This window comes from Diabrotica undecimpunctata, chromosome 9 (genome assembly GCF_040954645.1).
Source record: "Diabrotica undecimpunctata isolate CICGRU chromosome 9, icDiaUnde3, whole genome shotgun sequence".
In the NCBI taxonomy this organism is placed as follows: domain Eukaryota; kingdom Metazoa; phylum Arthropoda; class Insecta; order Coleoptera; family Chrysomelidae; genus Diabrotica; species Diabrotica undecimpunctata.
Window position 1 is genome coordinate 121,988,186 of NC_092811.1, and position 15,532 is coordinate 122,003,717.

A 15,532-nucleotide genomic window follows, 5' to 3' on the forward strand; every position below is an offset into this window, starting at 1 on the left:
ATTGCTTCCTGTTATTTCGTAAAAGCGAATTGTTAAACTAGCTATCTCATTTATTATGTTTTAAGTACGGAGAATTTGACTTCTTTTGTTATTTTTGTGTCGCCAATACACACAAGAGTAAAGTATCGTATTACCGTGACAATTAACTTAAATTATCGCCACTCAAAATCGCAATACAATAGAGTGATTTATAGGTATTCCCTCTTGCTACCGACCACCTCGAAGCGTGGACAGAGGGTGGTTTCTAACGATCTCAAGACGACACTGACACTTCATCTCTAAGCAGCGAACGAAACCCACCGAGTTTTTTTATTCTCGTGCTATCGAACCTCGGCGTTCCTGGGCGTCCCGACATGGTACCAACGAGATTCCACTGGCTAAGAATCTTACGACATCAATATTTCAAAGGGTGAGTCTATACTCTGTGTACAGACAACAATAATGAGTAAGGCCAATTAATATCATAATTTATTCACAGTTGTATTTGCTATTTTTCGCTAATTTATTTATAAACAAAATATTGCATTTTTCTTCATTATTATTTATCTAATATCATTTAACCAGCGACCTCTTAAGTTTTATACAAAACAAACACTATTATTATATTTAATTAGATAAGAAATAAGTTTTATTGTTTTAAAAGTACAAGTGTAAGATGTACAGAGACCAGTGACAAGTGACAAGTAATTCATCAGACATCAATAAAAAGAAAACATGTTGCCAATATACATAAAATAATTATAGTACTGAATTGTACCACAACATTAGTTTGGTAAGCTTTTTGCTATATTCTTTGCATAGCCCAGATAGTATTTCTCTTAAGCTACAATATCCATATAATGGAGCAGCTACGAGATATAGTTCATATTTGAATGCTAATTATTTGCTAATTTAAAGTACTCCTCAAAACTGTTTCCTACCGATCTCATTCCCTTAAATTCACAAAAAAAATGGAAATAAACTAGTGTTAATTCATTGCTGTAGTTCTGAGCCTTTTATCAATTCACCATCCGAGAAACAATGAGCAAGTACTGTAACTTTCGAGAAACAGTGAGTGTTGTAATTTAAGTATGAAGCTACAATAATTTAAGTGATTTGACACAATTTATTGTAATATAAATATTTCATTAATACTAGACTAATATAAAAACCATGCAGTGCAGTTACATATTAATGTTACATATAACTGCATAAATGTGTGGGATTCACGAACTATTGTGATGTTCCCTTTAAATAACCTCCAAAAATATTGTCACGAAATCACTTCTTATGGTAGAATATATCTATTAAAATCGAAAAATCTTGTTTGTTCTTTGTAGAAATAATTAATTCCTCGTTTGTCATACAAATTATTCACGTGCGTGTTTTTTACGAGGAAGCAACAAAAGCCGTTACGGTTATAATTTTGGAATGATCGTGATGTATATTTATACTGTCATAAATTTAACTTTTTGTTACGTGCTAACCGCAAACTGAAAGGGAAATTAGATTAAACCGAAGGTAATAATGCACGTTGATATAAAAGATATTAAATGGCTGTATTTAGATATATAATTTTAAAGTACTTTTTCTGTTTTCTTATTAAGCTCCAAATTTATTTTTGTTGACCATAGAACTATGATTTTAATCTTTGAATCGCCTCCGTGAATGCCTCCCAGTAGTATGTCTTTGTTTGTGCAATTTGAGCGTTTTATTTACTATTTTTTTTATATTTTTCGTACGACTCTGCGGTTTTCCGGGCTTTGTGTCTGAAAAAAGCTGTTTTCTTCGCGCAACATTTTTGCTTAACGTCTTTGGTAAATCAGATCATCTTTGATTTGAACTTCACATTTCTTTTTATTATTATATTGTCTAATGCTTCGTTTTCTGCTTCTTTTATTATGTGCTTTAGCTTCTTCAAGCTTATTTCGGTTCCGGTCCGTTTATTACCCACGCTCTTTTGGGAAAACTTTTTGGAAAGTATGAAAATATACAATATTTTAAACTATTTTCAAAAAAATTGCGGAATTTCCATTCGTTTAAATAAAAAACCACTTTGACAATTCAAATTTTCAAAAAAGTCATTTTTTTAGGCGACTATATTGAGAACTGAGTAAAGTTATTGGTTACCTTTCAGGACGTAAGGTCCCTTTTTCAAGCTGTAATGTAAAATAATAAAATGTAATCCCTTATCATCGACCTAGTGTCTTAATACTTATATTGTTCATTACTCAAATTATGTAACTCAAGGGCATCTGACGTTATTATGTGGTTAGTTCCATCTACTTCATTGACTTTTTTCACTGATGATGATCTCATAGCATTGAAAACGTTATGAAAATTTATAAATTCATTTTGGATAATTTTAAAATTTTAATAAAAATCTTATACCATTGTAAAGTTTTTTATATATATTTATTTGTTTGCCCAATTACTAAATTACAATAAGGAGCTAAAAAACTATCCATATTGGACATCTACCAGACGGGGGTGAGGGAAATCTTTTTTGGCTGCTTGAAGAGTAGCCACGGAGCAAGGTACCCATACGGTCACACCGCTATGGGGTAGTGCAGATTAACTGCATCCCGGCAAAAATCTACCACCGCTCCTTACATAAATCTCGAATCATCTACTTAACCTAACCCAACCTAACGAAATTTAAACTTACCTAAGCATTTTGTCAGAATAAAAGCAAAACATAAATTAAACTTATTTTCTTCTTCTTCTAGTGCCATCTCCACTAATGAAGGTTGGCTATAACCATTGCAAATCGTCTCTATTTTCTGCTTTTCTTAAGAGCGTCTGTGTGTTTAACCCGGTTCAGCCGCGAATGTTTTTTAGCCAGGATATTTTTCGTCTACCAGGACCCCTTTTTCCTTCGATTTTACCCTTCATAATCAACTGCAACAACTCGTACTTATCATTTCTAAGTATGTGCCCCAAATATGTTGTCTTTCGCCTTTTAATGGTGGTCAAAAGTTCTCTGTCTCTTCCCATTCTGTGCAACATCCAAGGTTTTCGGCTTTCTGTTTTCTTTTGTAGAGTTTCTTAACACAATCTTTGATTTTGCTCCACATAATGTTTACATTTTCAGTGTTTTTCATTTCTGATGTTAATTTCTTCATTTCTTGATTGATACGAGTTGAAGCCTCAGTACGGATTTCATTTATCTTGAGTAACTGAGTATTCACCTTAGAACTTTTGGATTTTATTATCTTTTTTACCCTAAGTTTCATTTTTGAGACAAGGAGGTTATGGTCTGAGGGGACATCTGCTCCAGGAAAAGTCTTAATGCTTACAATGGAATTTCTAAATCTTAGATTGGTTAGAATAAAGTCGATCTGATTTCTAATGCAATTTTGTTCATTATCCTGTGGTGACCTCCAGGTATACAGTCTACGGGTTGGTAAACAAAACCATGTTTTCATAATCGCCAGGTTTTCTTCTTGAGAAAATTAAGCCAATCTGTCGCATCTAGCATTCCTTATTCCTAAACCATAATCACCTATTATATTATCGACTCGGCCTTTTCCTATCTTTGCATTTAAATCACCCATTATTATAGTAATTTCCTCCTTTCTTGTGTATTGTAGAAGTTGTTTGAGTTGTTCATAAAAGTGTTCTATTTCAGCTTCTGATTTATGTGCAGTTGGAGCATACACTTGTACTACATTAATGTTCACTGGTTTACCCTGTATTTGTAATAATAGCATTCTATCCGAAAAGGGAACAAAATTTACAACGGCTGCTTGGATTCTATTGAAGATAACTATTTCAACTCCTCATAGATGATCTCAGGTGTCATTTCCGGAGTAGTATATCGTTTTATCCATGAACAATGTTCGCTTGCAGCGCATTTCGCTTATGCTTAATATTTCTAGGTTAAGTCTGTTCATTTCTTGAATCGTGTTGTGCGTCTTTCCTTGTTCGAACAAACTCCTAACATTCCATGTCCCGAAATTTAAAAAGGATTTGTTCTCTATATAGTTAGTTGCCACATTCGGGAGGCTCCTCCTCGCTGAGATTGTTAGCACCCCTCGACCATTAAAGGTCCGCCGCTGACTAGGAGCCGTGTGATTGACCGTACTTTGCATGGTTATTGTTCTCGGGAAATCTGACGATCTTTAATGTAGTGGTTTCCCTTTGCCTTCTACGTCCTTATGCTGTTGAATGCTAATAGGTTCATCCGCCTTTGGAGCCAATTTTTCAACCCCAGGGCAAAAAAGTGCCCTACCACTTACTAACTCATCCGTCCGAAGCCGTTGGACAGTTAGTGGGGGATTGCTTATACCGGCAATCACTCGTTGAAATTAAGCCTACAGGATTTTTTTTACTTTCCCAAACCCCTAATCCAGTAATGACATTACTGCTGCCTAATGCCATGTCCTCAGTTGATCCGCGGGTACTTATTTGGCTATGCCTCATTCGTACCTGTCCTGCATATCTGCAGAAATTTTCCCTATCAGCCATTGGGACGCGTCGTGTCGGGGTTGAGGACTTCCCCGCCTAGGCTGTCTTACGCAAAGTACTGACGGGCCCCTACGCAGTTCAAAGCCCCTCCTCCACGCAAGTTGAGACCAGCCACGAAACTTATTGACGTGACAACGTCTTAAATTAGGTTGTGGCTCGGAGTCACTTATGAAAAAGTGTAACGCCCGCTCACGTCTGTTACGATGAGTCACCGAACGAGAGAGAGGCCCGCCGGACCGGCGAATGCCTTGCGTCTCTCTCCCACTCAAACATGATCGGTCCGCTGGTGCGATGCTATTTCTCCTATCATCGTCCTATCCTCAACAAAATCACTCAAATAGAAATTAGTTAAGTTTAAGTTTACATGTACAATGTTTTAGTAAACAAAATATATTTCTATAGTTAAAATTTGTGCAATTCTTATTTTCATTCAATTCCTTGTTCCTATTGTGCAATTTAATAATATTCATATCAATAAATATTCTACCGAGAAAAAGACGTTGTCACGTAAAATCTTCGCCCGTAAAACCGACTTTACAGGCAACCGATTTTTTTTTAAATTAAAATGAAAAACTTGTTTCATATTGTGAAAAAGCTGTAAAATACATCGTTTAAAATGTTTGAAACTAAGAGAAATTTAAGACAAAAATTGGCAACTTGGCGCAGACACTGTCATACTTCAATGCAAATGTCACAATAAAAACAACAAAATATTAATTAGCAAATTTTTATGATTTTGGTGTTTATCAACCACTATTTCGTTATAATCCAGTATTCTCATAAAAATTATTAAATATTCAGCACTAATATGATGTAAATAAAAGGTTAGTAATAATATATAATATAATAATATATAATATAAATAATAAGTTTGTTTTATAAAAATATGTCTCAAATTAGCGTGGTAATAAACCGACCGGCACATTTTATCAATTCCACGTGAAAATTCTCTATTTTTGGTTTAGTTTCCACGTAAATATAACCGTAGTAGAGAATATTTTGTCATAAAAACTTTCTAGTAAAAATTTCAGATAAAATCTGATAAAACTCAATTTCTCAAAATAGAATTTATAGAAGAATTTTTAATAAACGTATTAGGTATGTACTATAAAAAGTTTTCAATTTTTCGATTTTACAGCTTGAAATAAAATATATTTAAAAAGAAAGAATCATCGTTGAACAGTCACTGACACCGTTGTACAAATTACACGGTTGACATTTCCAAGAAAGTGTTACGATCGAAATATTCATTAACTGTACAGTTTATTTATTACAAGTTAATCCTGCGTTGCCTTTCGTAATCAGATACATGAGTGCATCTCAAGCAGCGTGAAGTTTATGGGTCGTAACAGAAACAAGATGCAAGAAAAAAAAGTATGAAGAGACACAAAAGTAATAAAAGCTTAGAAATCTAAAAGTGGCATTTAGCGGATGGGTATAACGGTGAAAAGAGTCTTTTGTATTACAATAACGACGTTTGCCGTTTTATGATTGAGTGGCTAATATGTTAGATATAGTGAATAGGTATATATATTTATAATCCTAAACCCATTTACCCTAAGGTGTCGGGTGTAATGTCTTTAGTTAGTTGCATGTCCAATTTTTCTCCATTGCTTCTTATTCTTTGCTTGGTTTCTTGCTTGTTCTTTGCTGATTTCCCCTGTCTCTAGGATTAAGGTTACATTGTCATCCCATGTCTTCATTGGCCTGCCCCTTGGTCTCTTGGTTTGTCTTCTGGCTTCCCATATTTTTTTAACTCGTCTTTCTTGATTCATTCTAACCATGTATTCATACCATCTCAGTTGGGCCTCTTCAATTTTCTTAATAATTGATTGGACCTTAAGATGTTCTCTGACTGCCTCATTTCTAATCCTGCCTAACCTGGTTATACCCATTATTCTTTTAAGAAACTTCATTTCTATGCTCTGTATTTTCGATTTTAATTTATCGGTAATCGTCCAACTTTCACTACCAAAGTTAAAATCGGCACAAACACCGTCTTGTATATGGTCACTTTGGCTTTTTGGGATACTTCTTTTTTCGACAAAAACGTACTTTTAATTGCGTGGTACATCCGAGCAGTACTTTCTATTCTGGAACTTATTTCAGTTTCTTTAGTTCCTCTGTTCTCTATTTGTACTCCCAAGTATTTGTAAGTATCGACTTGTTCAAGTGTATTTCCGTTACGTGTTATCTTCGTTTGTTTTCTATTTTTTCCACATACCATTACTTTCGTCTTCTCATTATTGATCGTCAAATTTCGTTTAATTAGTGCAGCGTTCCATACTTGTAAATTTCGATTGAGTGCTTCTTCATTTATCCCAAATATCACTAGATCGTCTGCGTATGCGTCTGAAATCCACACTGCATCTAGATTTCTATGTCCGGCATATAATTTCAATGTTTCTGCTCTAGTTTCTTTAATTATGTCATCCAAGACAATGTTAAACAGTATGGGGCCTAGGACTCCTCCTTGACGTAGACCCTCATTTACTATGAACTCTTCGGATTCCATATTATCGGTTCTGATTCTGTTCCTTGTATGTCTATATATACTCATAATGGCTTGCCTGAGTTTGATTTTCACACCTTTCTTTTTTAAACATATGTCAATCACCTTCCTTGGAGTACTATCAAATGCCTTTTCTAAGTCTATAAAGGCTTGGTATAACGCAGTGCTTGAGTTCCGTGCGTTTTGTATTAGTTTCTTGATAGTAAAAATGTGATCTTGGATACTTCTGCCTTTTCAAAATCCACTCTGTGATTGTTCCATTTCAGAATCAACTTCTTGTAAAAGACGTTTTTCTAGTATTCTCTCATATACTTTGGATGGGATGCTCAGTAGTGTTATTCCTCTGTAGTTACTACATTCGTGTCTGTCTCCCTTTTTAAAAATGGGTAGAATAACTCCCACTTCCCAATCTTTTGGTATCTGGCTCTCACTCCATGCCCTATTACATACTTTTGTTAGCAGTTCAATGCCCTTGTCGCCCATATTTTAAGCATTTCTGCTGTGATTTTATCAAATCCAGCCGCCTTACCTTTCTTAAGCTTTTGTATGATTTCTTTTGTTTCTGCTATAGTTATTTCATCTTAAATTTGGTCTTCTTGTTCTACCTCTTCTGGTTCTTTTGTGATAATGTCTACATCGTTTTGGATATTCAGTAGATCCTCGAAATATTGCTTCCATCTATCTAGGATGTGATCATTGTCATGCAGTAAGTGTCCTTCTTTGTCCCTTATTTGCTTTGGTGTTTGTGGAGCCTTTTCGGTTCTTAAATTCTTCAGGGTTTTAAAGAAAAACTTTTCTTTAGAGTAGTAGTCTTCTTTCATCTTGTTTCCGAATTCTTCCCAACTTTTGTTATTCCGCATGCTTGTGTACTACCGTTTAGGAGTGCTTCTTTCAGTATTTGCCAATTTTTGTATTTGCCGTGAATAGGTACCAAAGAAAATGTCATATGAAGACCACAGGAAAAATCACATTTTTGGTTTTGTTCAGAATATTTTTTAAAGTTTAAAACTCTGTGATTATGTTAGTAATAAAAAGTCAGTAATAAAAAGATAAAAATTTGCTATATTGGTTGTTTGTTTACGTTTTATTTTTTATTCATCTACATTAATTTAACAAATGTTTCCCACTGTAAAGAAGCACGTATCACATTATTTCCCTATAAAATCATTGGCTATTTTTTGAAAAAAATAAAACAGAAATAGAACAAATATATCTTTAATGTAAAAAGTATCAATATAACATTGTTATAAAAACATTTTACAATATAATTCCAGTTTTCTATGTCGCATGCCATTCTTGTTAACTACTTGGACTTATCAACGTGTTCCCCTGTTTGAAATGGGCATGTCAAGTTCTTTCCCTGTACGGGATTTTTTCAAACACTTATATCTTTTGACTTATCAAGCTATTACTATGTATTGTGTTACTTAGAAACTATGTAATTAAAGCTACAAAGTGGTATTAAAAACGAGAATGTCAAAAATTGGACTTATCAAGTTCTTTCACTGTGGTCTTCAAATGTTACATCATAGCTAAACAAGTGTAATTTTTCTATAAATATGATTCTAAAGCAATAAGTAAAACATTTACCTTAGCGGCAAAAGCCTCATAACATGATGAAATATTATCAACTGATTGGCTTTTGTAACAATTACAAAAAAACATCGTGCAAAGACTTGCAGTGATTATCGGACAATAAGTCTGATGAGTCACGTTTTGAAGATCTTCCTGCGAGTAATACATGACGGAGTATAGAAGATATTAGATACCCAATTCAGATTTAGGAGTGGCTTGGGTACGAGAAAAGCCTTGTTTTATTCTTCTTCTTTCTATGCCGTCTCCATTAACGGAGGTTGGCGACTACATGTCTAAAAGTTTCTCTGTCCTTTGCAACGTGGAATAATTCGTCTACAGTCATGTTTGTGCAGTCTCGAATATTTCGCAGTCATGACTTTCTCTTTCTACCTATTCCCTTTTTGCCATCGACTCTACCCTGCATGATGACCTACAGAAGACTATATTTATCATTCCTCAGTATGTATCCAAGGTATGCAGTCTTGCGTACTTTTATTGTTCTCAACAATTTTTTGTCTCGACCCATCCTTCTCAGCACTTCTTCATTGGTAACCGTGGCAGTCCATGGAATTCTCAACATTCTCCAGTATATCCAACGTTCAAAGGCTTCAAGCTTCTTAACTATTTGCGCTTTTAACGTCCATGTTTCTACCCCGTACAATAGTTGGGACCAGACGTAATATTCAACAAACCTCAGTCTCAGCGCAGTATTCAGATTTTTATCACAGAACAATTGCTTGAATTTTAAGAACGCTGCCCTTGCCATTTCTATTCGTACCCTGATCTCTTGGTCTGGATTTAATTCTGTGTTGATGTAAGCTCCCAGATATTTATATTTTGTCACTCCTCTATTTGCTGTCCACCAAGGGCTAGTTTTTCATTATTTATTGGACTCCTTGATACTATTATAAATTTGATCTTATCTGTTTTGATGTCAAGTCCTATTTGAATGCTTTCACTATTTATTGCATCTAGTAAAGTTTGTAGTTCTTCTATACTCTCAGCCATAATTACCGTGTCATCTGCAAATCTCATGGTGTTTACGATTTCTCCACCTTGTTTAGTAGGATGAATAAATATAAAAAGAGGAGTGAAACAAGGCTGTATACTCTCGGCTTTACTCTTTAACTTATTCGTATTCTTTACGTATTCAGAGCAAATGTTTTAGGAAGTCTTAATGGAGACAACAGAAGTTATAATGCATGGATTGAGTATCATAGGTTTTTAACAGACAGTTGCCTGGCTTGTTAGCTGATGTTCTCTTGAGAATTAGACGAAACATGTGGTTTCAACAAGATGAAGCACCACCGCAACGTACAATAAATGTTAGGCGTGTGCTAACTAATAATTACAATTACAGCGACAGTTGGATGGGATATGATGGTACTGTTAAATGGTCCCCAAGATCTCCAGGACTGACCCCACTGGTTTTTTTTGGGGTAGGTATCTTGTTACTTTCTCGGGTCCGCGGCCGTGGCGGCCTTAGCTCAGTTGCTGTGGTGCACCGCGTGGCAGTTACGGACCATAAAATGTTTCCAAATCGCCAAGGTTTGATAATTTAAAATAATGATTTAAATCCGGATGTATTAAAAGCAAATGCAATGCATTAACTCTTATTAGGGAATTCAACTAAATTCTATTGATAGATTCTAAAACTATGCGAAAATAAAAAATTCTAATAGGCCACTCACCGGGAGACACCCGATATAAATAAATATTTGGTTAAAACTGTTTCTTATATTAATAGACTACTACTACTATCGGTTTACAGCGTTCTCTAACGCCTTCCGACTCCTAACCGCCATTCTTCTCTATTTAACCATAGGCCTGGAAGGATTTCTCTTTCCTCTAGTTCTTTTTGTCTCCCTTGTGCTGTCCACGTCAAAATCTGTTTCGGAATCCTCTCATCTGGCATTCTCTGTACATGGCCGTACCATATTAACTGTTTTGTTTTTATGTCATCAACTATTGTATGCTTGACTCCCATCATTTCTCGTATTCTCTCATTTGGTATCAGATCTCTTCTTGATTTGCCTGCTGCTCTTCTCCAGAAGTCAATTTCTGTTGCTAGTAACAGTTTCTCTGTTCTTTGTTTCATTGACCAAACTTCACTGCCATATGTGATTACACTTTTAAGTATGGTGTTGTATATGAGTTGTTTGTTCGCTTTAGATATTGTTTGGTCCCACAGAATGCCGTTCATCACGGATATGGCTTTTCTACCCTGTATGTTTCTGTCTTTTATAGCAGCATCGAGTGTTCCATCTTGAGTTATCTTCATACCCAGGTACTTGTATTCATCACAGTGTCAATTTCTACCCCATCGTCTAATATAATGGACTTTTTCCCTCCAATAAACATGGTTTCAGTTTTCTTAATGTCGACTTCGAGACCCCATTTGTTGTATTCTTCTATTAGCTTCCGAGTCATGTAACTCAAGTCGTCATGATCCCGAGCAATCAGTATTTGGTCATCAGCGAAACATAAGGTGTACAGTGTAGTCTCGTCATTGCTGTTTACCGCAATTCCTCTGTAATTTTCACACTGATTTGACTCGATGTGCTCTTTTTCTTTTTCGTATCTGTTTGGGAGTACCGTTTTAACTTTTAGCAGGTGATGATCGGTGCCACATGATGGCCCTCTGGCTACTCGCACATTTTGTATTTTAATTGTAGTTCTCTGTCTTACAATGCTATAATCTATTATATATTTCAGATTTCTGGTCTGTTGTATCCACGTGTATTTGTGTATATTGCGATGTGGATAAAATCCATTTAATATTTTTAAGTTATTTTGTGTGCATGTTGTTATTAATCTGGTTCCATTATCATTTCTGGTATTTTCATTGTGTGCTCCTACCACTTTGTTGTTCAATTCCCGTCCAACTCTTCAACAGCAGAGTCTCCTAGAAGTATGATCTCCCTAGATGTTCCTACTTTTATAATTTCATCGTTCAGATGTTCGAAAAATGCATCTTTACTGTTGACCAATGCGTCCTCATTAATTCCATATACACCTAGTATGGCTATTCTGCTTCCTTTTATCGTGATGTTCATTTTTATCAATCTCTGATTAGTTGCTTCCCAAGAGGTAATATGTCTTCTTAAAGTTTTGCGAATAACAATAGCAACACCTTGTTGTGCTCTTTGGTCTTTAGTTACTCCACTATAGAACAGGTCATAGTGACTCCACTTTTCAGAACCCATACCCTTCTTTTTAGTTTCTGTAAGCACCGCGATATCTATGTCTGCATTTTTGTGTTCTGACATGATTTCTGGTATTTTTCGGGAGATACCTTGCACATTCCATGTACAAAAATTCATTAACCGTTTTCTTTGCTGTTTTCGTCTACTGTGTTTCCAATCTTTTGTTCCGAGGCTTTGGTTAGGCTTCTTAACATTGTACGTGTGTTTTGAATATCGAGGAGTTGGCCCGGTGCCTCAACCCCCAACCTGGAGGGCCAGTGATTTTACATCAGAGTATCCTTCTTCTATGCGAGTTGCTTCTACTACAGCTAGAGAGTCTCACCTACCCTTCAATTTTAAACAAGCCCTAAAACCAGGGGGCTACCACTTCCGTCCTTCAGACCGTTGTGAAGATGTTCTTCTCCGCCCTGGATGCCGTTGTGGACTTCATCTGTGACCCTGGACAAGGGACCCTTAGCAGGTACTAGTTTCCCGGGTCAGGAAACACCTGGAATCTGCGGAAGGCAGGGATTGATTCACTTTCCCTGATAGGACTATCCAAAAAGGAGTTCCTACCCGTACCTATATATTAATAGATTGCCACATAAATAAGAAGTGTAACAGATAACAGACAATATTTTGCATTAGAAACCAGCGCTTTGGGGCAAAAATGCTGGTGATGAGTTAACCTATCTGCGGTGATGAGTTTACCTCCAGTGTTTACATCTCCAAAGGACGCTGGTGATCAGTTTGGATTATAAAGTGATGAGTTCGTACACGTCTCGTCTAGCAAGGTGCTAAGGAAGCGCTTTCTTGATTTTAGGCTGGCTGCAGGCTGCTTTCTTGGCGTGTACTGATCTCTTCCATATCGGGTATGCGTATTCCGCCATTGGTAGAATAGCGTGGTGTTAATAGCGTGGTTTCATTCCAGCTGATGTTGAGTCTATACATGTATACAGAATTTGCTGCAAATAAAAAAATAAACACCAATTTGCCAAATTAAGATAAATTGGTGAATTATTAATAAATTAAAATTAAGTTATGACAAATGTATCTAACGTTCTTATTAATTAATTTATTTATTTATTACTTTCAGATGTAAGATGCAGTTACTGTCCTGACTGATCCAGTTCATTATTTTATATAACTATTGGTAAGTGATAATCATTCTTGTTTATTAAGGCCAAATCGTAATTTAAAAAAGGTCACAATAAATATCGCAACTTAATAATAAGAATATTGTAAACGACGTGAGTGATTCGAATGAAACTAAAAAAATCCGCAAGCGCAGCCGCCATATTACAACTGCGGCAATTCAATTGTTTCGTACTGTTTGGTCAACTAAGGATGGAAACGCAGAATATTATCTACACAATTTAATCATTACTTAGAAAAAATCGTTGATGGCGCTTCAGTTATTTACAATCCCGTTGAAGCCCATAATTGTATGCAATTAAAAAAGTGGCTCAAAGGCCGTGGACATCCACAAAAAAGAAAAAGAAGTGAGCTGATGGAGAGGGTAGATATCATTACTTGTCCACTACACAAATCATATCTATAATTTTTATTTTAATTAATGATGCCAATCGATTGCCAAATGAACGTACCGAATAGTATTGCTACGCCAGTAGCTACGCGTCGATTCGATCTGGCATGTCTCGCAAAACAGAAAACCAAAAAAGGTATATCGATGGTAGGCAACCGTATATACGTATTTCTGACTATTGGTCGTCTTCAGTACGGTGCAGCCAAGTAAGAAAAGGAGCATGTTAACTTGGGAAAGTATCACTATAGGAGCAATGCGACCAATTTGTGGCATTAAAGTTAGAAGACCATAATAGGGCAACAACTAACAATAACCACGGAGGAAGCTACAGCTACCTGGGGAAAGGAATGCCAAACGTTTAAAACAAATGGAAAAGCATAATGTGAGTAAATAATAAAAGTAAAATGTAATGGCATGTCTCGCAAAATAGAAAACCAAAAAAGGTATATCGATGGAAGTCAACCGTATATACGTATTTCAGACTATTGGTCGTCTTCAGTACAGTGTAACCAAGTTACAAAAGGAGCATCTTAACTTGGGAAAGGATCACTACAGGAGCAATACGATCAATTTGTGGCATTAGAGTTAGAAGACCCTGATGGTTTCCAGGGCAACAACTACTCCTGTAGTGATCCTTTCCCAAGTTAACATGCTCCTTTTCTAACTTAGACGACGACCAATAGTCAGAAATACGTATATACGGTTACCTTCCACCGATATACATTTGTTCTTAGTTTTCTGTTTTGCGAGACATGCCATTCCATTTTACTTTTATTATTTACTCGTATTATCGTTTTCTATTTGTTTTAAACGTTTTAACGTTTGGCATTCCTTTCCCAGGTAGCTGTAGCTTTCTCCGTGGTTATTGTTAGTTGTTGCCCTGGAAACCATCAGGGTCTCCTAACTCTGATACCACAAATTGGTCGCATTGCTCCTGTAGTGGTCCTTTCCCCAATTAACATGCTTCTTTTCTAACTTTGCTGCACCGTACTGAAGGCGACCAATAGTGAGAAATACATATATACGATTGCCAATGCTTCGTTGTTCCTTTTCTTACAGATATCATAATAATAATCGATTAAAAAAATTGATTTTCTAATTGACGCACTTTTTTATTTATTTCCTAATTTTTTTTTCAAGAAATATACTTTCTTTAGTATTTTTTTATTTATGTTTCCAATTTTCTTTATTTTTCTGTTACATTTATCAAATCGACTGTCTATTTGTTTTCAGGTAATTCAGTTCAATGGCAGTCCCCTTTCTACCTTTTGAATATATTCGTTTTTTCCACCGTTATTGTCCCACCCTGTATGTTATAAAACCATACTCATTCGTATCTCTTAATTAGCGGAAATTATAAAACGGGTATGATATTTTCGTACCGTTATCGGATCCTATAATTCCAAATAAACAATTTATCAACATATAAATATGATATCAATCGATTAATTTTACATTGTCTATTTCGAATGTTATTAAATATCAAGTCGCAATATTGCAGCAAATATTACGTATGACATAATCGGAAAAATAAATTACAGCTGGTATTTATATGTTCATAGGGAGGTATAACATATCGAGAATTAATAGAGATTCATAAAAAACTAAATCCAAACAGGATGAAATGAGTTACGAAAAAGATAATGGTGAAATTCTGAGTATTCACGGACCACAAATCCACCCGTGCCTTAAGTCCGCTTTACATTTACGAGTACTCGGATCCGAGTAGCTCGGATTTGAGTTACGAGTAGAACTGCGATCGTTTACATTAAATCCAAGCGATCAGAGTTGTTTCAAAGAGAATTTAAAAATGGCACCATCAAGAAAGAGGCGAGCTGCTGTAGCATTAGTGTTATTAAACATTTTAAATGAGAAAAATAAATGTGATAAGTGGTAATGGTCATGATATCCGCAATAGTCTCGTACGCCTTATTTCTTTTGATAATGTCCCGATACTCCCTCAGTTTCACATTCCATAAACATTCAAAAGAAGGTAAAGATAGATAAATTGATCCATTTGATCTGCAGAAAATCTTTGACGTTCACTCGTACAGGAACTCGTACTGCTACTCGGTTTGCGTTCATCTTCAATCCGAGCTCGGATCCGAGTGACAAGAGGCTCCGTGTAGACGTTTATACTTCCGAGTTGCACTCCGAGTAGAGTAACTCGGATCCGAGTACTCGTAAATGTAAAGCGGACTTTATGCTGTCCATTTTTGTCCATATACCGAATTTTCTTTTATACCGTTTTTCTTCCACTGATCT

General features: G+C 35.7%; 1 protein-coding gene across 6 annotated transcripts in view; it reads left to right on the forward strand.

Annotated features, from left to right (window-relative positions):
- PDZ-GEF (PDZ domain-containing guanine nucleotide exchange factor) overlaps positions 1-15,532 on the forward strand; it is a 726,227-nt gene that overhangs the window by 91,906 nt on the left and 618,789 nt on the right. For 5 of the 6 annotated variants that reach the window (XM_072545154.1, XM_072545155.1, XM_072545152.1 and 2 more), the window contains exon 2: positions 12,818-12,874. The gene's annotated coding sequence lies outside the window, so the exon portion shown is untranslated. Of the gene's footprint in view, positions 1-5,251; positions 5,274-12,817; positions 12,875-15,532 lie in introns of those variants that run through there. The other variant, XM_072545151.1, reaches the window with a different exon arrangement.